A 25,508-nucleotide genomic window follows, 5' to 3' on the forward strand; every position below is an offset into this window, starting at 1 on the left:
ACACTTCTGGCCGAGCAGGTACTCTCTGAATTTTTCACTCATTGCCCATTTCAGGGCCAAGAATTCCAATTTCATGGAGCTGTAATTTGGCATGTTCTTTTCAGCTCTGCTTAATGTCCGGCTAGCATAGGCCACTGGTCTCACCTGCCCTCCTTGATCTTGAGACAGAACGGCTCCCAATCCGCTCAAGCTGGCGTCGATTTCTAAAATGAAAGGCAAAGAGAAATCAGCATAGCTAACAGTGGAGCCGTAACAAGCCTAGATTTAAGATCCTGAAAGCTTTGTTCACACTGACTGGTCCATGCATCTCCGAGTAACTTCCCTGCTCCCTTCTTAGTCTGAGTCTTTGTCAGCTCGGCCACCACGCGATGAAGGGGGGTAGCCATCTGAGAGAACCCCTCTACAAATCTCCTATAATAGCTTGCAAAGCCTAAAAATGACCGTAGCTCTGACACAGTCGAGGGACGAACCCACTTTGCAACCGCATTTATTTTGTCGGGGTCTGTAGCTACCCCATCCTTGGAGATGACATGGCCCAAGTACTTTACCTCAGTTCTAAAAAAACAGCACTTTTCAAGTTTCACCTTCAGGCCCTCAAAATGCAACCGGGTCAGTACAGAATCCAACCGCTGTAGGTGGTCTTCTACTGTGGACGAGAAAACAATTACATCATCCAAGTGTGGCACTTGGGTCACTATTTTTGATGGCCACTAGAGGGGATGAGCGCTCATTATGGCCCTTCCCTATATAAAGTGGGGAAGGGAAGGAATGGGGAGTGCCACTGATTGTCAGCACCTGTGTGCTGCTGCTCCTCAGACCAGGTGTGTAACCAGCCAAAGGAGGTTGTGAGTTTTCTCCACGCTGGGAGATGTAAGCAGATGTACTTTGTCCGGTGGTATGTATGAGTAATTTCAGCGTCTGCAGAGACTACGGGGATCTTTGGCCATTGCTTCTGGGAGGAAGGCCGCATAGAGGCTTGGGTGTGGCAATCGCTGTTCCTTTTGGGTTTTTTGTCTTTTCTTTCGATTATGTGTAACTGTGTGTATATGCTTGTATTTTCCTTTCTGCTAGCCAGCAGCCGTGGTAATTGCTGATATATGAATCAGCTTGTGTGTATTACGTGACTGAATTGCTGTGCTGGTTAGCAGGTTTATTTTGTTTGTTTGTTTGTTTTGTTTTGTCCAACCATTCCCTATAAGTGTCTGTGTCTAACCCAGCGACTAGTGTATGTATGGGGTTGTTGGGAGGTGGAGCAGGGCTTATGTTTGTGACACATGTGCTTGAGTTGGAATCTTTTGTTTGGCACTGTGAGGCCTGGAGTGTATTTGATCTTTTGGTTTGATGTGAGTGTTTTTTTGGTTGTAAACCCCCTGCTCTGTCTCAGAAAGTGAATGATTAGAAGCTGTGGTGGATCTAGCTAACTGGGGAATGCTTACTAAATGTTGCATGTGCTCTCAAACTGTTCTCCATGAAATACATGTAAAATAAATTATATTTTTATATTTCCAACCGTTATCTACCTCTGTGGTATTATTTCTAGGATATTAATCATTCTCATTTAACACTGGTCAGACTACAATTGGCGTAATCGGCAGCACGGTTTGAGAGCAACATTTAGTTTTTTGGGGAATGGTTTTGATATTGTTTTAAAAAGGAACAGCGGTTGTTGCAAACGACAACACCTGCGAGGCGAAGCGAAGTGGATCTATAACCTGCTCTGCTCTACTCTGTGTTCAGTTAAGCTTCCTGGTGAGACAACAAAGGGAAACCATGACGGAAGAGCTACAGGACCTTCGGGAGCAACTACAGAGGTTAAGAACTGAGAACGAAAGACTGAAAGGTAATGAACCTGGCCCTTCAGACCCCTCTGATCCTAGTCAACCTGCAAGACCAGGACAAAGACATTTGCAAGCTATTTATATTCCACGAGAGCGAAAATGTTCCATGTTCTCTGGTAAAGCCAGTCCTACATCTCTGTCAATAGATGACTGGGTAGAGGAAGTAGAAAGCTGTATTAGAGGTAGACACATGACTGACGTGGATAAAGCAATGTTTGTGTATGACCACCTTGAGGGGGAGGCACGTGCTGAAATACGGTTTAGACCTAGTAGGGTGAAGGAAGATGCAGAGGAGATTTTTAAGGTATTGCGGGAAATGTATAGGCCCTCCCATTCTTACGTAACATTACAACAAAAGTTCTTTGACAGAAAGCAGAAGGAGGGCGAATCACTGCAAGAGTTCTCTCATGCTCTGTTAGATTTGATGGACAAAGTGAAAAAGGCTAATGCAAATGCTGTACCTAATGCTGAAAATGTATTACGTGACCAATTTTGTGAAAATGTTAATGATCACACACTTCGTCGTGAGCTTAAGAGGGTGGTGAGGGATCATCCAGAACGGAGTTTATTAGAGCTGCGGAAGGAGGCCATACGTTGGGTGGAGGAGGGGCTTCCCCATAAAAGTAGATCAGCCCGCCCCCCCTCCCTTGCTTGTGAGGCTCAAGCGGTCTTTACCTGTGAAGAAAACACTGTAATTAAATCAGAGGTTGCAGAGTTGAAGGATATAATAATGAAACAACAAGCTCAATTAGACATGGTTCTTAAAACCTTAAGACCAGATGGCTCCCAAGCAATGGCGCCTAGGCAGGCACGCTATAGTAGATTCCGTCGGGCACCAGATGGACAGCCTATATGCATTAAGTGTAATAAGAGTGGTCACATCGCACGCTATTGTACATCAAACACCCACCCACCTAGCCTCAGGTCTCAAATGCCAGAGGAGACAAATAATCATTCGGGAAACTAGGTCCCCCCAGTGAGCAGAGCCACTCATTGGAGGTGGGGCCTCAAGGCTCAACACGGGTTGCAAAACCAATTGATAATTTGATAGGGTCTTGTCCTGTTTTATCAATAAAGATGGCTAATGTTGATGTTCCATGTTTACTTGATACAGGATCAATGGTCACAACTATTACGGAAAGTTTTTTTAAACAACACCTGGGTCTTTGCAGTGGTGGGGTTCAATCTTGCGGGTGGTTGGGTCTCAAAGCTGCAAATGGTTTGGATATTCCTTGTGTGGGATATGTAGACATTAATGTCACTGTATTTGATGTGTGTCTTCCTAACTGTGGAGTACTGGTGGTTAAAGATTCCATCCTTGCCTTACGAGAGCAGAAAATTAAAGTACCAGGTGTTTTAGGTATGAATGTAATTAAAAATTGTTATTCTGTTTTGTTTGGGAAGTATGGGTTAGAGTTGTTTCAGGCCCCTCAGGTGTTATCGGCGACCCCGGCCTGGAAAAAAGCCCTCCGCTGTTGCCAAAAAACAGAAGCCATCTTGCAGTCCCAAAAAGCACATAAGGTGAGGGTGCAGGGCAAGCGTTCCGTTAAGATTACAGCTGGTACACTCACTATGGTTCCTGTTACCTGCCCGCAGGGTTCCACACATCCAGTGGAGTTCCTCTTGGAACCCTTAGGACCAGAGGAGAATCCCCTTCCTGAGGGGTTGTTGTTGTCTCCTTGTTTAGTGTATGCAGAGAAAGGACTGGTGCATGCTCCCATCACTAATGTGGGTACTGAGGATGTATGGTTAACGCACCGCCGGGTTGTAGGGACAGTCCAGACCGTTAAGTCTTTGACAAAATCAGGGCCACAGTTAGAACTTTGTCCCGAAGATACTTTTACGGCATATGTGTCTGCTCAGACAGTGGCGTATACCCCCCCAAATGAAGGTCAGATGTCCTTTCCAGAGTTGTCAGGTCTTCCCATGTCCGAGAGGGAACAGGCACTAAGTCTCTTACGCAAGTATCAGTCTTTATTTTCTAGGCATGACGGAGACTTGGGCTGTTCCAGCCTAGTGCAGCATGAAATTCCTTTAACTAATGAAGTGCCTGTGCGACAACCCTATCGTAGGATTCCCCCCTCTCAGTATGATGCAGTAAGAGCCCACATCCAACAGCTCCTAGCCAGTAAGGTCATTAGGGAAAGCAGTAGTCCATACGCATCCCCCATAGTACTGGTACAAAAAAAAGATGGCAGCCTTCGGATGTGTGTGGATTACAGGCAGCTCAATGGCAGGACGAGGAAAGATGCGTATCCACTCCCGAGGATTGAAGAGTCCCTTGATGCCTTAACGGGAGCAAAGTGGTTTTCTACCATTGACCTGGCTAGTGGCTACAACCAAGTGGAGGTTGCTGAGAAAGATCGTGCTAAAACTGCTTTTTGTACCCCGTTTGGCCTCTTTGAGTTCATACGAATGCCTTTCGGTCTTTGCAATGCACCAGCAACCTTCCAGCGGTTAATGGAGCGCATGTTTGGCGATAAACGTTTTCAATCTGTTTTACTGTACTTGGATGATGTCATTGTTTTTTCTAACACTGTCCAGGAACACCTGCAGCGATTGGAAGAAGTGTTTTCTAGACTCCAACAGCAAGACCTAAAGGTGAAACTGAGCAAATGCAACTTCTTTCAGAAGCGGGTGAAATATCTTGGTCATGTGGTGTCCAACGATGGCGTGGCCACAGATCCAGAGAAAGTAGCTGCAGTGCGGGAGTGGCGGCAACCTGAACATCTGGCAGAACTCCGCGCTTTCCTTGGATTTGCAAGCTACTACCGTAGATTTGTTGAAGGCTTTGCAAAATTAGCGGCACCTCTCCATGCCCTAGTGGCCAAACTGTGCAGCACCCGTCGAAGGGGTAAGACTCCTCATCTTTCTCTGGACGGCTTGTGGGATGGTCAATGTGAAGAGGCTTTCCAAGCCCTGAAAGAAAGACTTGTAACTGCACCTGTTTTAGCATATGCAAATTTCCAGAAGCCCTTTGTACTGGAAATAGATGCTAGTTTCCATGGGCTCGGAGCAGTCCTCTCTCAAGAGCAAGAGGGTAAGTTGCGCCCAATTGCTTTTGCAAGCCGTAGTTTGAGGAAAGGGGAAAGAAATATGGACAATTACAGTTCAATGAAGTTGGAGTGTCTTGCCTTGAAATGGGCCGTCTGTGAGAAGTTCAGGGAATATTTGCTGGGCAATTTTTTCACTGTATACACAGATAATAACCCCTTGTGTCACTTGCAGACCTCTAAGGTTGCTGCACTGGAGCAGAGATGGTTGTCACAGCTGTCCTCTTTCAACTTCACCATAAAATATCGTCCTGGACGGGTCAATGGAAACGCTGATGGTCTGTCACGGCAAGTCATTGCGAAGACCTTTCCTGGGACTGAGGTTCCACCATGTCTACGGGAAGGATGGGTATGGCCCCCGCATGAACAGGTTGAGGTGATTGGGGCAGAGATATCAGCTTTTCCAGAATGTTCACAGACAGATTTAGCTTTGTTGCAGGCCCTGGACCCCATCATTGGCCCCATCTGTACTGCGTGGAAGGAGGGCCATCCACCAGGCCCTAGAGATTTGGATGGAGCCGGTCGAGCGGTGAGAGAGCTCGCCCGGCAATGGCCTCGGCTGGTGGAGAGAGAGGGATGCCTGTATCGGCTAATCTACACTCCAGATGGTCATCAGGAGGTGGCTCAGTTGCTGTTACCCCAGTGTCTCCAGAAGGAGGTAATATCCAGCCTGCATGATGCACACGGCCACCAGGGGGTTGACAGAACGGCGGAGCTGGTGAAGAGTCGCTGTTATTGGCCAGGTATGTGGAAGGATGTGGAGAGGTGGTGTAAGGAGTGCAGACGGTGCATCCTGGCCAAGGCTGTCCAGCCTAAAATAAGGACCTACCTCGGGACACTTCAAGCTACGAGACCTCATGAAATCTTAGCAATGGACTTCACCATCCTCGAGCCAGCAAGTGATGGTAGGGAAAATATACTGGTGCTCACTGACGTCTTCTCCAAATTTACACAGGCCATTCCCACTCGAGACCAAAAGGCCTGCACTGTTGCAGATGTTCTTGTGCGTCATTGGTTTAGTGTGTATGGGGCACCCTGTCGACTGCACTCGGATCAGGGTAGAAACTTTGAAAGTAGCCTGATACAGCAATTGTGTCGGACCTATGGGATGGGGAAAAGCCGCACCACTGCCTATCATCCTCAGGGAAATGGGCAGTGTGAGCGGTTTAATAGGACATTACACGATCTTCTCCGCACCCTCCCCCCAGAGAAGAAAAGGCGATGGCCCCAGTATCTTCCGCATTTAGTATATGCTTATAACACTACTGTGCATCAATCAACTGGTATGACGCCATATTTTTTGATGTTTGGATGTGAGCCACGATTACCAGTTGATTTTTTGTTAGGGGGTGTTTGCGTTCCTCAACAAGAAGCTCCTGATTCCTGGGTGCAGGAGCACCAAGATCGTCTGCAGCAGGCATATGCCCAAGTTCGAGAGCGGCTGCAAGAAAGGGTGTCACAACGGGACCAGAAGTATTCCTCTAAAGTGAACGACAAAGGATTTAAAGAAGGTGAGCTGGTTTACTTGAAAGACCATCGTTCTCTTGGTAGGAATAAAATACAAGATGTTTGGAACCCCTGTCTGTATAAAGTGATGTGTGCTCCCGAAGATCGAGGAGTGGTGTATTCTGTTGTACCAGTGTCTCGGGAGGGTCCCGTGAAGCGAGTGCACAGGACTGAGATGAGAGCAGCACTGCTGCCATTGCCACCGAACCCCTTGCTAAACAGCGAACCATCTACCTGGGAACCAGAGGAGGATGAAGGTGAGCCAACTGTCGCAGTGCTTGAGCACCCTTATGAGTCTGTCGCTTACTCTGCCCCTACCAGTCCTGGAGGTGTGCCTGAAGCTGACCCACAATCAGAGGAAAGACCCCCATTGAGACGATCCGGACGGGACACGGCGGGTCAACATTCAAATCCATTTAGGCTCCCTATGCCTGTGGTATCTACTATGGGGGATGGGTTGGGCCTAAGTGAGGGTGAATAAGTTGGGTATGGGTAGTAGTTGGGGAACTGTCCAATTGTGTCCATTCCTCTAGTTCATCGACGGGGCGCCGATTCATTTTGGGGGGTTAAAATGTGGCACTTGGGTCACTATTTTTGATGGCCACTAGAGGGGATGAGCGCTCATTATGGCCCTTCCCTATATAAAGTGGGGAAGGGAAGGAATGGGGAGTGCCACTGATTGTCAGCACCTGTGTGCTGCTGCTCCTCAGACCAGGTGTGTAACCAGCCAAAGGAGGTTGTGAGTTTTCTCCACGCTGGGAGATGTAAGCAGATGTACTTTGTCCGGTGGTATGTATGAGTCATTTCAGCGTCTGCAGAGACTACGGGGATCTTTGGCCATTGCTTCTGGGAGGAAGGCCGCATAGAGGCTTGGGTGTGGCAATCGCTGTTCCTTTTGGGTTTTTTGTCTTTTCTTTCGATTATGTGTAACTGTGTGTATATGCTTGTATTTTCCTTTCTGCTAGCCAGCAGCCGTGGTAATTGCTGATATATGAATCAGCTTGTGTGTATTACGTGACTGAATTGCTGTGCTGGTTAGCAGGTTTATTTTGTTTGTTTGTTTGTTTTGTTTTGTCCAACCATTCCCTATAAGTGTCTGTGTCTAACCCAGCGACTAGTGTATGTATGGGGTTGTTGGGAGGTGGAGCAGGGCTTATGTTTGTGACACATGTGCTTGAGTTGGAATCTTTTGTTTGGCACTGTGAGGCCTGGAGTGTATTTGATCTTTTGGTTTGATGTGAGTGTTTTTTTGGTTGTAAACCCCCTGCTCTGTCTCAGAAAGTGAATGATTAGAAGCTGTGGTGGATCTAGCTAACTGGGGAATGCTTACTAAATGTTGCATGTGCTCTCAAACTGTTCTCCATGAAATACATGTAAAATAAATTATATTTTTATATTTCCAACCGTTATCTACCTCTGTGGTATTATTTCTAGGATATTAATCATTCTCATTTAACACTGGTCAGACTACACAAGTACAACAGCAAGGTTTGAAAGTGTTGAGCACCAAAAATTCATTCCATTAGTCGCTGGAAAGTACTGGGGGCGTTGCATAGCCCAAAAGGCATCCGATTGAACTCAAATAGGCCAAAGGGAGTACAAAAGGCGGTCTTTGCTTTATCCTTCTCGGCCACCGGCACCTGATTGTAGCCACTTGCTAAGTCGAGTGTTGAAAACCAGTGAGCCCCCGATAGCGCATCCAACGACTCTTCTATCCGGGGTAGTGGGAAGGCATCACGCCGTGTTTTTACATTAAGCTGGCGGTAATCGACGCACATCCTAAGACTGCCATCTTTTTTGCGTACGAGGACAATGGGGGATGCGTAAGGGCTACAGCTCTCCCGAATCACCTGAGCCTCCAAAAGTTGATTAATGTGGGCTTTTACGGCTTCATAATCTGATGGGGGAATACGGCGAAACCGTTGTCTTACTGGGGTCTCATCAACTAAAGGGATCTCGTGTGCTAAGAGGTCAGTGCACCCCAAGTCTCCTTCATGAGTTGAAAAAACACCTTGGTGTTTTTGTAAAAGGCTTTTAATGCTAGCTTGTTCTGACTCTGAAAGGACACCCAGATCCAAAGACCCAAGCGGATCTCCCAGTTTGCTGGCCTGAACGGACTGAACATCAACAGTGGTGGCTTCTTCCTGTCTCCCCAAAACCCCTCGGACCTCAGTGACCCCAGATGGCAAGGTTATAAGTTGAGCAGGTGTCAGGGTGCCCAGAGCACAATGCGGGTACAATTTAACATCTACTTGCCCCACATTTACCATGGGAACATAGACAGTTCCCCGAAGTATTTTAACCATAGATGGAGAGGCTAATAAGCCTGCAGGCAAGGAGTCATGATTTGCAAATGGTTCAAACATTACTGTGCCAAATGGAGAGAGGAGTTCATGGGAACAGGTAGCAGCCACCAGCTTAATAGTTCCCCCTGGTATATAGACAGGATACCTGCCCCTCACCTTAACAATACCAGGTCGGTGTCTCTGGTCCCCTGGTTGCGCTTGATGGCACGATTGTAGGGCATGCTGGAGGGCCCTCGGGGCCTGCTGCACAGAGGGCTGCTCAAAAAGGGCTGGGCCGTGCTGTCGGAACAAATTATCGTAACATGCACGTATGATATTCATGCCTAACACCCCAGGGACCTCTGCCATAGCTGCCGACCCCGACCCCTTCACAACCAAAATACCCCTCTTGGGGATAGAGGTACCTAGAACATCAACATCAAGTTCCACATAACCCAAATATGGAATATCCAACCCGTTCGCTGCACGAAGCTGTAACCATTGGCAATCTCTGGGAGAATCGAAAAAATTTGCATTGAAAAAGGTCTCTGTGACCGTGGACACCATTGACCCTGTATCTAATAAACATTTCACATTTACCCCTCCCATGTTTACAATGATGTTTGGACAAGAGCCCACAATTTGTGAAAATTCTTGTCTAGGTACCTCAGCCCCATTACCCGAGCCAATACTGCCCCCTTCTGAGTCGTGGCTCATCAACACAGAGGGAGCTAGTTTTCCGGACGCTGCCTTTGGGCACCTTCCCCCAACCGATCACTGAAATGAGAACCAGTACTCTGAGATACCCGTGCATTGTCACAGTTACGTGCGTAGTGCCCAGGTTGTTGGCATCTCCTACATATAACAGGACCAGGACGAATGGATTGAGGTCGTCTAGACGGGTTTTGCAAAAGTAGCACACTATCTGTAAGTTTGTCAAGCTGTTCTTGTTGCCTCTTTAACATTGCTTTTAGCTCAGTAAGTTCTGAAGTTTGTTTAGGTGAGACCCCTGCTTCTCTAGGGACATTCGATATCTGGGTAGCACAAATAGATGGAACAGAGAAACTTCTTACCCTACCTTCAGCAGGCCTACCTTCTCTCTCCCACCTGATAGCTTCGGCCCTGACGTCTAGGAGGGTGGCATCTGGTTGAGTCCGGCCCCACTGTTTCAACGCTCTGCGGAGATCAGGGTCATAAACATGTTCCACAAACTGATCTCTTAATAAAATTGCGGAGTTAGGGACATTATCAGGAGCGGCCTTCAGCACTCTTTCCATCAATTCAAATAGCGCATGTGAGTATTCTTGGAGAGACTCGCCCTCCAACTGTCTCCTAGAGAAGAAATCTTTTTGGAGAGCAACATAAGACTCAGCACAGCCATACAGCTCCTGTAAAATAGACAGCACTTTAGTTGGGTTTTCCCTATCCTCCTTAGGCCTATACCTTATTTCATCCTTCGCTTCCCCTGCAAGATGGTCAAAAATGAAATAAGCCTGATCTATAGAAGCCAAATGTCGAACCCTCATGCTGGCTTGGACTTCCTCAATCCATTCCAAAATGCCCATACCACCCTTACCCCTAAACACAGGACATTTCCGTTCCCTGGGTACATATGTAACCCTTACAAGACTGAAGTTATTACGTTATGACTAAACCACAGGTCTAGATTTCCCAGAATTCCCACTAGGTGTATTCAACTGAATGAATAAGGGAGGAGACTGTGTACAAAAATAAACTCTTTTATTTTTTTGAGTTGCTGATGACTGTATAACCGTTGGAAGGAGAAGTGTAATTAGGCAATATGTTTACGAGCACCAAGCTGTATTTAGTCAGGGTATCTGCTACACAACTAAAGTAAACAATCCAAACAATAACTTTCAAAAGGTGATTGAAACCCCCAAATAGGGCACACAAATAACAATGGGGAGGATAAAAGGATATCAAAGAAAAGAATAAGTCTCGCCAACAAAATATAAAGAAAACAAACACAGATTGGAGGTGGTTTCACACAATGTAGAAATAGTGTATAACTAAATACCGGCCTGGTGCCGTAGTATGGTGAAGTTGTTATAGTGTGGATGTATGGAGGTATTATATAGAATATTAATACGCTTCAAGCTACCAGTGTGGATAGACTATCAGTGATGCTAGGCTTGGATATCAAACAAGCTACCAGTGTGGATAGGATATCAGTACGCTTCAAGCTACCAGTGTGGATAAACTATACGTAGTGCTATGCTTGGATACCAAACAAGCTACCAGTGTGGATGGACTAACAGTAATGCTTAGCTATACAAAGCAAGCTACCAGTGTAGATAGAATATTAATACGCTTCAAGCTACCAGTATGGATGGACTATCAATAGGCTAATGCTTGGATACCAAACAAGCTACCAGTGTAGATAGAATATCAATACGCTTCAAGCTACCAGTGGGGATATTCTACCAATAGGCTCATGCTATGCTTGGGTGTCAAACAAGCTACCAGTGTGGAAGGGGCATCAAACTGAACAAAGTTATACAACACTAAACAGTGGTGGGAAAAACAGTGGCTACAGATCATTCCTGAAAGTAACAAACAAAGCAATCAGTTTCCTGCCCACTACATGGTTTACATAGGCTAATATATAAGTTACACATTCAATACCAACAGTTACCGTACACATTCCCCTTATTAAAATGTATAATGGCTTTAATCAGTTTACCTCTAAAAATCCCCGCGACGGCATGCCTTTTAGTCGGCTGCCCTCTTGCTCGGACCCAATGGATACAAGTGACTACGATTAAAATACACAAAATCATTAGTTGGTCAAGCACTACGTTTGTTCCGAACAAGACAACAAACTTTTACTACCTGACGGTAATACTGCACAGGAGCCCAGGGAAGCAGACGAGCAGGAAGACTGCAGTGTACTGTAAGTAGAGCGAATACGAAATGTTGATAAGCATTTTAACCAACTACGTGCGTAAACAGCTTTAGAAGAAAACTTCCCTTACCCGCTCGGGTAAACCACCGCTGGCAAAAGAGTCAGACGAAACAGTGCTCTCACCACTGTGTTTGCCGCGCAATGTGGTTTAAACAAAGAACATGCAACCTAGTAGCCGTCTACTTGTTACCGCGGGTCACGTGAATCAACGTCAGGTGGATAAAACGTCAGGTGACTAAATCAGGTGACCCTCTAGCCTTCTCCCCCCTCTACGGTTCTACCCATCACACATATAACATACGTTCAGGTGCCATTGGATTTCCAGGGGGGTGTGGGGTTGGTTCCCTTGTTCGGTCTCGTTGAAACTGTTCATTTTCAGCTCGCAATCTTGTCACCAGGTCTTGTAACTCCTGCAGTTCAGTCATATCTACAAGACCTGTTTAAAAGTCCTTCAGCCAATGACACAGCTTGCAAGGTCCTGGCAGGGTGGGTGGCTCCGTCAGTGATGTTCTGTAAAGCCAACTGCTGTTTTGCCTTAGAAATACACAATACACTGTTACAATAAACACAAAAAAACAAAATAAACAAAAACAAACCACCAACTGTGAGAGTCCAGACTCAAGAATCAAATCTCTGCTTTACAAATGCCTGCCGACTATCGCCAGATTGTGACCGGGGCCAACACTAGCCCCAAATTACAATGACCCGACTACGCCACCCAGAGGGACAAAAAGGGGGGAAAACCCCACCTTACAGTTCTAGAACAGTTTCCCAAGTTCGTTTACAACAGAAGAGAGCAGAGACCCAATTCTCAAGTTCAGTACTTTTATTAATCGGTAGTGGAATAATAAGCTGGGGAAGAAAGCCAATTAGTAAAAATATATTTTATTACTTATCCAATAAATAGTTAATGATGAGCACTACTGATATCGTATCAATCACATCCAATAAATACAGTCTAGAAAACTGGATATAATCTAAATGTACTCTAATTACTACCAGTATGGAGAGAGCATCAGGTGAGCCACTGGAAAGTGAAGGAGAACCTCAAAACACCACTCACCTGTGCAAAAAGAGAATATTCACACACACACACATCAAACACACTGTTATTCACACTCACAGCAAGCAAATAGTGCAGGCACGCAATTATGGGTGAATACCAGAAAACCTCGCTAAGCATGCAGTGGTTGAACGAGGAGAGGAGGAAAGAGGGTAGACACCATCCGTGGGCCTGATGTGTACTTTCTCCAGCAAACAGGGCTAGGCTATGAGGGGGAAACTGGATGGTTAATTGGGGTTTGTTTAGAGGGATTGAACGAACACAGTTGGTTTAACAAACAAGACAGAAAACAGTACTTTGATCCAAAACAAGCCAAAAACACGGACATACATGCAGACGCGACGGCTCAAGCCAAGCAGACACTGACCCGTAGCCTAAACCAGCGACAGCGTGTTAAGCAGGCATGCAGACAAGTTACATAAATCACAGAAACAAAATACATATGGCAAAACAGCAGTGGCATTAACGGGAGTTCTTCCTAAAAGCAAACGGAGCCAATATTAACATCAAACATTTCAATAAACAGCGTGGAGCAGGCGTTCAGTGCATTCCATAACAATGGGTGGATATTACCTTGCACCAAGTCTAAGAAAGCTCGTCTTTCAATCGGTCATCTCCGCATCAAGCCGTCCTGTTAACGATCGGCAAATTAAAATACTAAAACCATCAACAACACAACTAAACACTGCGTACATGTAAGGTGAAACGCACCTGATCAAGGCAACCAAGGTTTACAACAGGAGGAAGTGGCGAGATATTTGCCTGAGGTTCAGTGCCGGCAATAGGAACCTATTACATAGATGCATGAAACATTAGAGTCTGCTACATAAAGACACATCATATAGATAAAACCCACGCTTACCTGCCAACAACCAGGGATCTAGAGGGGTGATACACTCCAACCAGTCAGACCGCAAGGGAAGCCGACAATGGCTGCTATTTAAAGCCGATCTCCAATACGGAAATGGATTACGTGGTTTACGCAGCACTACGTGATCTAGTTGGGGGCGTAGCCCCCGGCTACAATCTACCCCCCCATTTGATATCGGCGCCCCGACGATACACAGTAAAATCGGTTACTTCCAGGGCCTAAACAATGCAGAAATTGCATTGCTGGACCCAGGTGACTGAGAGGCTGCAGCCCCACCGCCTCCACCCGTCCCCGTTGACTTGGGGAGATGATGTGGATTGGTATGCATTCCAGCATTCTTCCGTTGAGTCCTTCGGGAGAAGAGGTCACCGTCCTGTGAATGCTCACTGCTAGAGTCCATTTCTCGTAGGGAGGAGGTTCCCATAGTATCAGGTACCATAGGCTCACTCAAGGGAGGGAGGGGAGTTGGTTTGCCATATGAAGCAGTGGTACTGCTGTCCACTTGGTCGCTATTAGAAACCATTCCTCTTAAGGAGGAGTCTGTTGATGTACTAGGTACCACAGGTTCAAGTGAGTACAGAGGACGATTTGAGGGGTCATGTGAAGCAGTGGTGATAACTTCCGATTGGGGCGGGAGTATGACCCACATCTCACTCTCCAAATCTTCTGCATCAGGAGGGATGTCCACCGGTGGGTCCCGCCTTAGCCTAGGGGAACAGACATGATTAATAGGGACAGGTCTAAGTAGCATTCGATGGACAGTCTTCACAGGACCTAGGTTACCATCAGCATCCACTGGGGCAATGGAATACACTGCACCAACACCAGACGGAGCCTTGATTATCCGATACTTCCTAGAGCCCCACGTATCTTGAATCTTGGCCCGCCCCTGAAAGGCTTTATTCTGAAGATACACCAGGTCCCCCTCTCGAAGATCTTCGCGGGTCAGGTGCTGGTCATTCCGTTCCTTCCGAATGCGGGCAGCTTCCTGTAGACGGTCCTTGGCACCATCAAAGGCGGTCTGGAGTCGCTGCTGGTGTTCCCTCAACCAGTCGTCAACGGAACCTGATGAGGGTTCATGGACTCTGCCAAGAAGAAAGTCAATGGGCAAACGTGGTTCCTGGCCAAACATCAAGAGGTACGGAGACTCCCCTGTGGTCTGATGGATTGTAGTGTTGTATGAGAAGAGGACTTGCGGTAGGTAGGCTGGCCAATCATGTTTCTTGTTAGAGGGAAGGGTCTGAAGCAGACTGTGCAGTGTCCGATTGAATCTTTCGCACTGTCCATTTCCCTGTGGGTGGTAAGGGGTGGTGTGCGTTTTCTGAACTCCATAAAGAGTACAAAGTTGCTGGATCAGAACACTTTCAAAGTTCCGTCCTTGGTCGGAATGGATTCGTGCTGGGACCCCAAACCGGTAGAACCATTCCTTCACCAGGACGCCTGCAACAGTAGAAGCCCGTTAATCTCGAGTGGGCACCGCCTGTGTAAACTTTGAAAAAACATCAGTCATAATTAATACATTTTCCAAACCACCTCTGGAACGCTCTAGTAATGTAAAGTCAATAGCCAAAATATGATTTGGCCTGGAGCTCATCAGATGACCCATAGCAGTTTTCACTGCAGGCTGCACAGGTTTGGCTAGTACACAACGCTCACACCTCTGACACCACTTCTTCACATCTGCATACAACCCTGGCCAATAGCAACGTTGTCGGACCAACTCGGTTGTCCTTTCAACACCTTGATGCCCATGGCCCTGGTGAAGCTGCTGAAGGACCTCTTCCTGTAATACCCTCGGGAGAAGAAGTTGAGTCACTTCCTCCCCTCCATCCGATCGGAACATCCTTCTGTAAAGGAGGCCATCCTGTTCTAGGATCCGCCCCCACTGACGGACCAATTCGAGTGTGGGCTGTGAAAGGGCAGCCCGCTCTAGGCGGGTGGGGGTTCTTTTCTGTTGCCAGAATGACAGGAAGGGGCCTATTACCGTATCTTGCTTTTGTAACGTGGCAAGCTGGTTCGTGGAGTAGGTAGGCAGAGCAGAAATAAGGGACTGAGTTGCCTCAAAGGGCAAGATGGCTGTTGGTTGTTGAAGACCTTCAGGAAGTGAAGTTCCTGGTTGTTGTAGACCTTCAGGAAGTGAAGTTCCCGGCAGTGTGGATTCAAGTACAGGGTGTCTGATGCTAGGTGGTCTAGAAAGGGCATCCGCATTAGTATTGGAGCGGCCAGATCGATACTTGATAGTAAAATCAAATGCTGCTAGTTGGGCGGCCCAACGTTGTTCTGTTGCGCCCAGCTTTGCGGTATTTAGGTGACTGAGGGGGTTATTATCAGTCCAAACAATACACTTCTGGCCGAGCAGGTACTCTCTGAATTTTTCACTCATTGCCCATTTCAGGGCCAAGAATTCCAATTTCATGGAGCTGTAATTTGGCATGTTCTTTTCAGCTCTGCTTAATGTCCGGCTAGCATAGGCCACTGGTCTCACCTGCCCTCCTTGATCTTGAGACAGAACGGCTCCCAATCCGCTCAAGCTGGCGTCGATTTCTAAAATGAAAGGCAAAGAGAAATCAGCATAGCTAACAGTGGAGCCGTAACAAGCCTAGATTTAAGATCCTGAAAGCTTTGTTCACACTGACTGGTCCATGCATCTCCGAGTAACTTCCCTGCTCCCTTCTTAGTCTGAGTCTTTGTCAGCTCGGCCACCACGCGATGAAGGGGGGTAGCCATCTGAGAGAACCCCTCTACAAATCTCCTATAATAGCTTGCAAAGCCTAAAAATGACCGTAGCTCTGACACAGTCGAGGGACGAACCCACTTTGCAACCGCATTTATTTTGTCGGGGTCTGTAGCTACCCCATCCTTGGAGATGACATGGCCCAAGTACTTTACCTCAGTTCTAAAAAAACAGCACTTTTCAAGTTTCACCTTCAGGCCCTCAAAATGCAACCGGGTCAGTACAGAATCCAACCGCTGTAGGTGGTCTTCTACTGTGGACGAGAAAACAATTACATCATCCAAGTGTGGCACTTGGGTCACTATTTTTGATGGCCACTAGAGGGGATGAGCGCTCATTATGGCCCTTCCCTATATAAAGTGGGGAAGGGAAGGAATGGGGAGTGCCACTGATTGTCAGCACCTGTGTGCTGCTGCTCCTCAGACCAGGTGTGTAACCAGCCAAAGGAGGTTGTGAGTTTTCTCCACGCTGGGAGATGTAAGCAGATGTACTTTGTCCGGTGGTATGTATGAGTAATTTCAGCGTCTGCAGAGACTACGGGGATCTTTGGCCATTGCTTCTGGGAGGAAGGCCGCATAGAGGCTTGGGTGTGGCAATCGCTGTTCCTTTTGGGTTTTTTGTCTTTTCTTTCGATTATGTGTAACTGTGTGTATATGCTTGTATTTTCCTTTCTGCTAGCCAGCAGCCGTGGTAATTGCTGATATATGAATCAGCTTGTGTGTATTTCGTGACTGAATTGCTGTGCTGGTTAGCAGGTTTATTTTGTTTGTTTGTTTGTTTTGTTTTGTCCAACCATTCCCTATAAGTGTCTGTGTCTAACCCAGCGACTAGTGTATGTATGGGGTTGTTGGGAGGTGGAGCAGGGCTTATGTTTGTGACACATGTGCTTGAGTTGGAATCTTTTGTTTGGCACTGTGAGGCCTGGAGTGTATTTGATCTTTTGGTTTGATGTGAGTGTTTTTTTGGTTGTAAACCCCCTGCTCTGTCTCAGAAAGTGAATGATTAGAAGCTGTGGTGGATCTAGCTAACTGGGGAATGCTTACTAAATGTTGCATGTGCTCTCAAACTGTTCTCCATGAAATACATGTAAAATAAATTATATTTTTATATTTCCAACCGTTATCTACCTCTGTGGTATTATTTCTAGGATATTAATCATTCTCATTTAACACTGGTCAGACTACAATTGGCGTAATCGGCAGCACGGTTTGAGAGCAACATTTAGTTTTTTGGGGAATGGTTTTGATATTGTTTTAAAAAGGAACAGCGGTTGTTGCAAACGACAACACCTGCGAGGCGAAGCGAAGTGGATCTATAACCTGCTCTGCTCTACTCTGTGTTCAGTTAAGCTTCCTGGTGAGACAACAAAGGGAAACCATGACGGAAGAGCTACAGGACCTTCGGGAGCAACTACAGAGGTTAAGAACTGAGAACGAAAGACTGAAAGGTAATGAACCTGGCCCTTCAGACCCCTCTGATCCTAGTCAACCTGCAAGACCAGGACAAAGACATTTGCAAGCTATTTATATTCCACGAGAGCGAAAATGTTCCATGTTCTCTGGTAAAGCCAGTCCTACATCTCTGTCAATAGATGACTGGGTAGAGGAAGTAGAAAGCTGTATTAGAGGTAGACACATGACTGACGTGGATAAAGCAATGTTTGTGTATGACCACCTTGAGGGGGAGGCACGTGCTGAAATACGGTTTAGACCTAGTAGGGTGAAGGAAGATGCAGAGGAGATTTTTAAGGTATTGCGGGAAATGTATAGGCCCTCCCATTCTTACGTAACATTACAACAAAAGTTCTTTGACAGAAAGCAGAAGGAGGGCGAATCACTGCAAGAGTTCTCTCATGCTCTGTTAGATTTGATGGACAAAGTGAAAAAGGCTAATGCAAATGCTGTACCTAATGCTGAAAATGTATTACGTGACCAATTTTGTGAAAATGTTAATGATCACACACTTCGTCGTGAGCTTAAGAGGGTGGTGAGGGATCATCCAGAACGGAGTTTATTAGAGCTGCGGAAGGAGGCCATACGTTGGGTGGAGGAGGGGCTTCCCCATAAAAGTAGATCAGCCCGCCCCCCCTCCCTTGCTTGTGAGGCTCAAGCGGTCTTTACCTGTGAAGAAAACACTGTAATTAAATCAGAGGTTGCAGAGTTGAAGGATATAATAATGAAACAACAAGCTCAATTAGACATGGTTCTTAAAACCTTAAGACCAGATGGCTCCCAAGCAATGGCGCCTAGGCAGGCACGCTATAGTAGATTCCGTCGGGCACCAGATGGACAGCCTATATGCATTAAGTGTAATAAGAGTGGTCACATCGCACGCTATTGTACATCAAACACCCACCCACCTAGCCTCAGGTCTCAAATGCCAGAGGAGACAAATAATCATTCGGGAAACTAGGTCCCCCCAGTGAGCAGAGCCACTCATTGGAGGTGGGGCCTCAAGGCTCAACACGGGTTGCAAAACCAATTGATAATTTGATAGGGTCTTGTCCTGTTTTATCAATAAAGATGGCTAATGTTGATGTTCCATGTTTACTTGATACAGGATCAATGGTCACAACTATTACGGAAAGTTTTTTTAAACAACACCTGGGTCTTTGCAGTGGTGGGGTTCAATCTTGCGGGTGGTTGGGTCTCAAAGCTGCAAATGGTTTGGATATTCCTTGTGTGGGATATGTAGACATTAATGTCACTGTATTTGATGTGTGTCTTCCTAACTGTGGAGTACTGGTGGTTAAAGATTCCATCCTTGCCTTACGAGAGCAGAAAATTAAAGTACCAGGTGTTTTAGGTATGAATGTAATTAAAAATTGTTATTCTGTTTTGTTTGGGAAGTATGGGTTAGAGTTGTTTCAGGCCCCTCAGGTGTTATCGGCGACCCCGGCCTGGAAAAAAGCCCTCCGCTGTTGCCAAAAAACAGAAGCCATCTTGCAGTCCCAAAAAGCACATAAGGTGAGGGTGCAGGGCAAGCGTTCCGTTAAGATTACAGCTGGTACACTCACTATGGTTCCTGTTACCTGCCCGCAGGGTTCCACACATCCAGTGGAGTTCCTCTTGGAACCCTTAGGACCAGAGGAGAATCCCCTTCCTGAGGGGTTGTTGTTGTCTCCTTGTTTAGTGTATGCAGAGAAAGGACTGGTGCATGCTCCCATCACTAATGTGGGTACTGAGGATGTATGGTTAACGCACCGCCGGGTTGTAGGGACAGTCCAGACCGTTAAGTCTTTGACAAAATCAGGGCCACAGTTAGAACTTTGTCCCGAAGATACTTTTACGGCATATGTGTCTGCTCAGACAGTGGCGTATACCCCCCCAAATGAAGGTCAGATGTCCTTTCCAGAGTTGTCAGGTCTTCCCATGTCCGAGAGGGAACAGGCACTAAGTCTCTTACGCAAGTATCAGTCTTTATTTTCTAGGCATGACGGAGACTTGGGCTGTTCCAGCCTAGTGCAGCATGAAATTCCTTTAACTAATGAAGTGCCTGTGCGACAACCCTATCGTAGGATTCCCCCCTCTCAGTATGATGCAGTAAGAGCCCACATCCAACAGCTCCTAGCCAGTAAGGTCATTAGGGAAAGCAGTAGTCCATACGCATCCCCCATAGTACTGGTACAAAAAAAAGATGGCAGCCTTCGGATGTGTGTGGATTACAGGCAGCTCAATGGCAGGACGAGGAAAGATGCGTATCCACTCCCGAGGATTGAAGAGTCCCTTGATGCCTTAACGGGAGCAAAGTGGTTTTCTACCATTGACCTGGCTAGTGGCTACAACCAAGTGGAGGTTGCTGAGAAAGATCGTGCTAAAACTGCTTTTTGTACCCCGTTTGGCCTCTTTGAGTTCATACGAATGCCTTTCGGTCTTTGCAATGCACCAGCAACCTTCCAGCGGTTAATGGAGCGCATGTTTGGCGATAAACGTTTTCAATCTGTTTTACTGTACTTGGATGATGTCATTGTTTTTTCTAACACTGTCCAGGAACACCTGCAGCGATTGGAAGAAGTGTTTTCTAGACTCCAACAGCAAGACCTAAAGGTGAAACTGAGCAAATGCAACTTCTTTCAGAAGCGGGTGAAATATCTTGGTCATGTGGTGTCCAACGATGGCGTGGCCACAGATCCAGAGAAAGTAGCTGCAGTGCGGGAGTGGCGGCAACCTGAACATCTGGCAGAACTCCGCGCTTTCCTTGGATTTGCAAGCTACTACCGTAGATTTGTTGAAGGCTTTGCAAAATTAGCGGCACCTCTCCATGCCCTAGTGGCCAAACTGTGCAGCACCCGTCGAAGGGGTAAGACTCCTCATCTTTCTCTGGACGGCTTGTGGGATGGTCAATGTGAAGAGGCTTTCCAAGCCCTGAAAGAAAGACTTGTAACTGCACCTGTTTTAGCATATGCAAATTTCCAGAAGCCCTTTGTACTGGAAATAGATGCTAGTTTCCATGGGCTCGGAGCAGTCCTCTCTCAAGAGCAAGAGGGTAAGTTGCGCCCAATTGCTTTTGCAAGCCGTAGTTTGAGGAAAGGGGAAAGAAATATGGACAATTACAGTTCAATGAAGTTGGAGTGTCTTGCCTTGAAATGGGCCGTCTGTGAGAAGTTCAGGGAATATTTGCTGGGCAATTTTTTCACTGTATACACAGATAATAACCCCTTGTGTCACTTGCAGACCTCTAAGGTTGCTGCACTGGAGCAGAGATGGTTGTCACAGCTGTCCTCTTTCAACTTCACCATAAAATATCGTCCTGGACGGGTCAATGGAAACGCTGATGGTCTGTCACGGCAAGTCATTGCGAAGACCTTTCCTGGGACTGAGGTTCCACCATGTCTACGGGAAGGATGGGTATGGCCCCCGCATGAACAGGTTGAGGTGATTGGGGCAGAGATATCAGCTTTTCCAGAATGTTCACAGACAGATTTAGCTTTGTTGCAGGCCCTGGACCCCATCATTGGCCCCATCTGTACTGCGTGGAAGGAGGGCCATCCACCAGGCCCTAGAGATTTGGATGGAGCCGGTCGAGCGGTGAGAGAGCTCGCCCGGCAATGGCCTCGGCTGGTGGAGAGAGAGGGATGCCTGTATCGGCTAATCTACACTCCAGATGGTCATCAGGAGGTGGCTCAGTTGCTGTTACCCCAGTGTCTCCAGAAGGAGGTAATATCCAGCCTGCATGATGCACACGGCCACCAGGGGGTTGACAGAACGGCGGAGCTGGTGAAGAGTCGCTGTTATTGGCCAGGTATGTGGAAGGATGTGGAGAGGTGGTGTAAGGAGTGCAGACGGTGCATCCTGGCCAAGGCTGTCCAGCCTAAAATAAGGACCTACCTCGGGACACTTCAAGCTACGAGACCTCATGAAATCTTAGCAATGGACTTCACCATCCTCGAGCCAGCAAGTGATGGTAGGGAAAATATACTGGTGCTCACTGACGTCTTCTCCAAATTTACACAGGCCATTCCCACTCGAGACCAAAAGGCCTGCACTGTTGCAGATGTTCTTGTGCGTCATTGGTTTAGTGTGTATGGGGCACCCTGTCGACTGCACTCGGATCAGGGTAGAAACTTTGAAAGTAGCCTGATACAGCAATTGTGTCGGACCTATGGGATGGGGAAAAGCCGCACCACTGCCTATCATCCTCAGGGAAATGGGCAGTGTGAGCGGTTTAATAGGACATTACACGATCTTCTCCGCACCCTCCCCCCAGAGAAGAAAAGGCGATGGCCCCAGTATCTTCCGCATTTAGTATATGCTTATAACACTACTGTGCATCAATCAACTGGTATGACGCCATATTTTTTGATGTTTGGATGTGAGCCACGATTACCAGTTGATTTTTTGTTAGGGGGTGTTTGCGTTCCTCAACAAGAAGCTCCTGATTCCTGGGTGCAGGAGCACCAAGATCGTCTGCAGCAGGCATATGCCCAAGTTCGAGAGCGGCTGCAAGAAAGGGTGTCACAACGGGACCAGAAGTATTCCTCTAAAGTGAACGACAAAGGATTTAAAGAAGGTGAGCTGGTTTACTTGAAAGACCATCGTTCTCTTGGTAGGAATAAAATACAAGATGTTTGGAACCCCTGTCTGTATAAAGTGATGTGTGCTCCCGAAGATCGAGGAGTGGTGTATTCTGTTGTACCAGTGTCTCGGGAGGGTCCCGTGAAGCGAGTGCACAGGACTGAGATGAGAGCAGCACTGCTGCCATTGCCACCGAACCCCTTGCTAAACAGCGAACCATCTACCTGGGAACCAGAGGAGGATGAAGGTGAGCCAACTGTCGCAGTGCTTGAGCACCCTTATGAGTCTGTCGCTTACTCTGCCCCTACCAGTCCTGGAGGTGTGCCTGAAGCTGACCCACAATCAGAGGAAAGACCCCCATTGAGACGATCCGGACGGGACACGGCGGGTCAACATTCAAATCCATTTAGGCTCCCTATGCCTGTGGTATCTACTATGGGGGATGGGTTGGGCCTAAGTGAGGGTGAATAAGTTGGGTATGGGTAGTAGTTGGGGAACTGTCCAATTGTGTCCATTCCTCTAGTTCATCGACGGGGCGCCGATTCATTTTGGGGGGTTAAAATGTGGCACTTGGGTCACTATTTTTGATGGCCACTAGAGGGGATGAGCGCTCATTATGGCCCTTCCCTATATAAAGTGGGGAAGGGAAGGAATGGGGAGTGCCACTGATTGTCAGCACCTGTGTGCTGCTGCTCCTCAGACCAGGTGTGTAACCAGCCAAAGGAGGTTGTGAGTTTTCTCCACGCTGGGAGATGTAAGCAGATGTACTTTGTCCGGTGGTATGTATGAGTAATTTCAGCGTCTGCAGAGACTACGGGGATCTTTGGCCATTGCTTCTGGGAGGAAGGCCGCATAGAGGCTTGGGTGTGGCAATCGCTGTTCCTTTTGGGTTTTTTGTCTTTTCTTTCGATTATGTGTAACTGTGTGTATATGCTTGTATTTTCCTTTCTGCTAGCCAGCAGCCGTGGTAATTGCTGATATATGAATCAGCTTGTGTGTATTACGTGACTGAATTGCTGTGCTGGTTAGCAGGTTTATTTTGTTTGTTTGTTTGTTTTGTTTTGTCCAACCATTCCCTATAAGTGTCTGTGTCTAACCCAGCGACTAGTGTATGTATGGGGTTGTTGGGAGGTGGAGCAGGGCTTATGTTTGTGACACATGTGCTTGAGTTGGAATCTTTTGTTTGGCACTGTGAGGCCTGGAGTGTATTTGATCTTTTGGTTTGATGTGAGTGTTTTTTTGGTTGTAAACCCCCTGCTCTGTCTCAGAAAGTGAATGATTAGAAGCTGTGGTGGATCTAGCTAACTGGGGAATGCTTACTAAATGTTGCATGTGCTCTCAAACTGTTCTCCATGAAATACATGTAAAATAAATTATATTTTTATATTTCCAACCGTTATCTACCTCTGTGGTATTATTTCTAGGATATTAATCATTCTCATTTAACACTGGTCAGACTACACAAGTACAACAGCAAGGTTTGAAAGTGTTGAGCACCAAAAATTCATTCCATTAGTCGCTGGAAAGTACTGGGGGCGTTGCATAGCCCAAAAGGCATCCGATTGAACTCAAATAGGCCAAAGGGAGTACAAAAGGCGGTCTTTGCTTTATCCTTCTCGGCCACCGGCACCTGATTGTAGCCACTTGCTAAGTCGAGTGTTGAAAACCAGTGAGCCCCCGATAGCGCATCCAACGACTCTTCTATCCGGGGTAGTGGGAAGGCATCACGCCGTGTTTTTACATTAAGCTGGCGGTAATCGACGCACATCCTAAGACTGCCATCTTTTTTGCGTACGAGGACAATGGGGGATGCGTAAGGGCTACAGCTCTCCCGAATCACCTGAGCCTCCAAAAGTTGATTAATGTGGGCTTTTACGGCTTCATAATCTGATGGGGGAATACGGCGAAACCGTTGTCTTACTGGGGTCTCATCAACTAAAGGGATCTCGTGTGCTAAGAGGTCAGTGCACCCCAAGTCTCCTTCATGAGTTGAAAAAACACCTTGGTGTTTTTGTAAAAGGCTTTTAATGCTAGCTTGTTCTGACTCTGAAAGGACACCCAGATCCAAAGACCCAAGCGGATCTCCCAGTTTGCTGGCCTGAACGGACTGAACATCAACAGTGGTGGCTTCTTCCTGTCTCCCCAAAACCCCTCGGACCTCAGTGACCCCAGATGGCAAGGTTATAAGTTGAGCAGGTGTCAGGGTGCCCAGAGCACAATGCGGGTACAATTTAACATCTACTTGCCCCACATTTACCATGGGAACATAGACAGTTCCCCGAAGTATTTTAACCATAGATGGAGAGGCTAATAAGCCTGCAGGCAAGGAGTCATGATTTGCAAATGGTTCAAACATTACTGTGCCAAATGGAGAGAGGAGTTCATGGGAACAGGTAGCAGCCACCAGCTTAATAGTTCCCCCTGGTATATAGACAGGATACCTGCCCCTCACCTTAACAATACCAGGTCGGTGTCTCTGGTCCCCTGGTTGCGCTTGATGGCACGATTGTAGGGCATGCTGGAGGGCCCTCGGGGCCTGCTGCACAGAGGGCTGCTCAAAAAGGGCTGGGCCGTGCTGTCGGAACAAATTATCGTAACATGCACGTATGATATTCATGCCTAACACCCCAGGGACCTCTGCCATAGCTGCCGACCCCGACCCCTTCACAACCAAAATACCCCTCTTGGGGATAGAGGTACCTAGAACATCAACATCAAGTTCCACATAACCCAAATATGGAATATCCAACCCGTTCGCTGCACGAAGCTGTAACCATTGGCAATCTCTGGGAGAATCGAAAAAATTTGCATTGAAAAAGGTCTCTGTGACCGTGGACACCATTGACCCTGTATCTAATAAACATTTCACATTTACCCCTCCCATGTTTACAATGATGTTTGGACAAGAGCCCACAATTTGTGAAAATTCTTGTCTAGGTACCTCAGCCCCATTACCCGAGCCAATACTGCCCCCTTCTGAGTCGTGGCTCATCAACACAGAGGGAGCTAGTTTTCCGGACGCTGCCTTTGGGCACCTTCCCCCAACCGATCACTGAAATGAGAACCAGTACTCTGAGATACCCGTGCATTGTCACAGTTACGTGCGTAGTGCCCAGGTTGTTGGCATCTCCTACATATAACAGGACCAGGACGAATGGATTGAGGTCGTCTAGACGGGTTTTGCAAAAGTAGCACACTATCTGTAAGTTTGTCAAGCT

The 25,508-nt window shown here is 47.0% G+C and overlaps 1 pseudogene; it reads left to right on the forward strand.

Moving 5' to 3' along the window:
- Nucleotides 1–1,770: 1,770 nt before the first annotated feature.
- Nucleotides 1,771–24,913, forward strand: LOC134075277 (uncharacterized; annotated as a pseudogene).
- Nucleotides 24,914–25,508: the final 595 nt, after the last annotated feature.

Source organism: Sardina pilchardus, chromosome 2 (assembly GCF_963854185.1).
Source record: "Sardina pilchardus chromosome 2, fSarPil1.1, whole genome shotgun sequence".
Lineage (NCBI taxonomy): Eukaryota > Metazoa > Chordata > Actinopteri > Clupeiformes > Clupeidae > Sardina > Sardina pilchardus.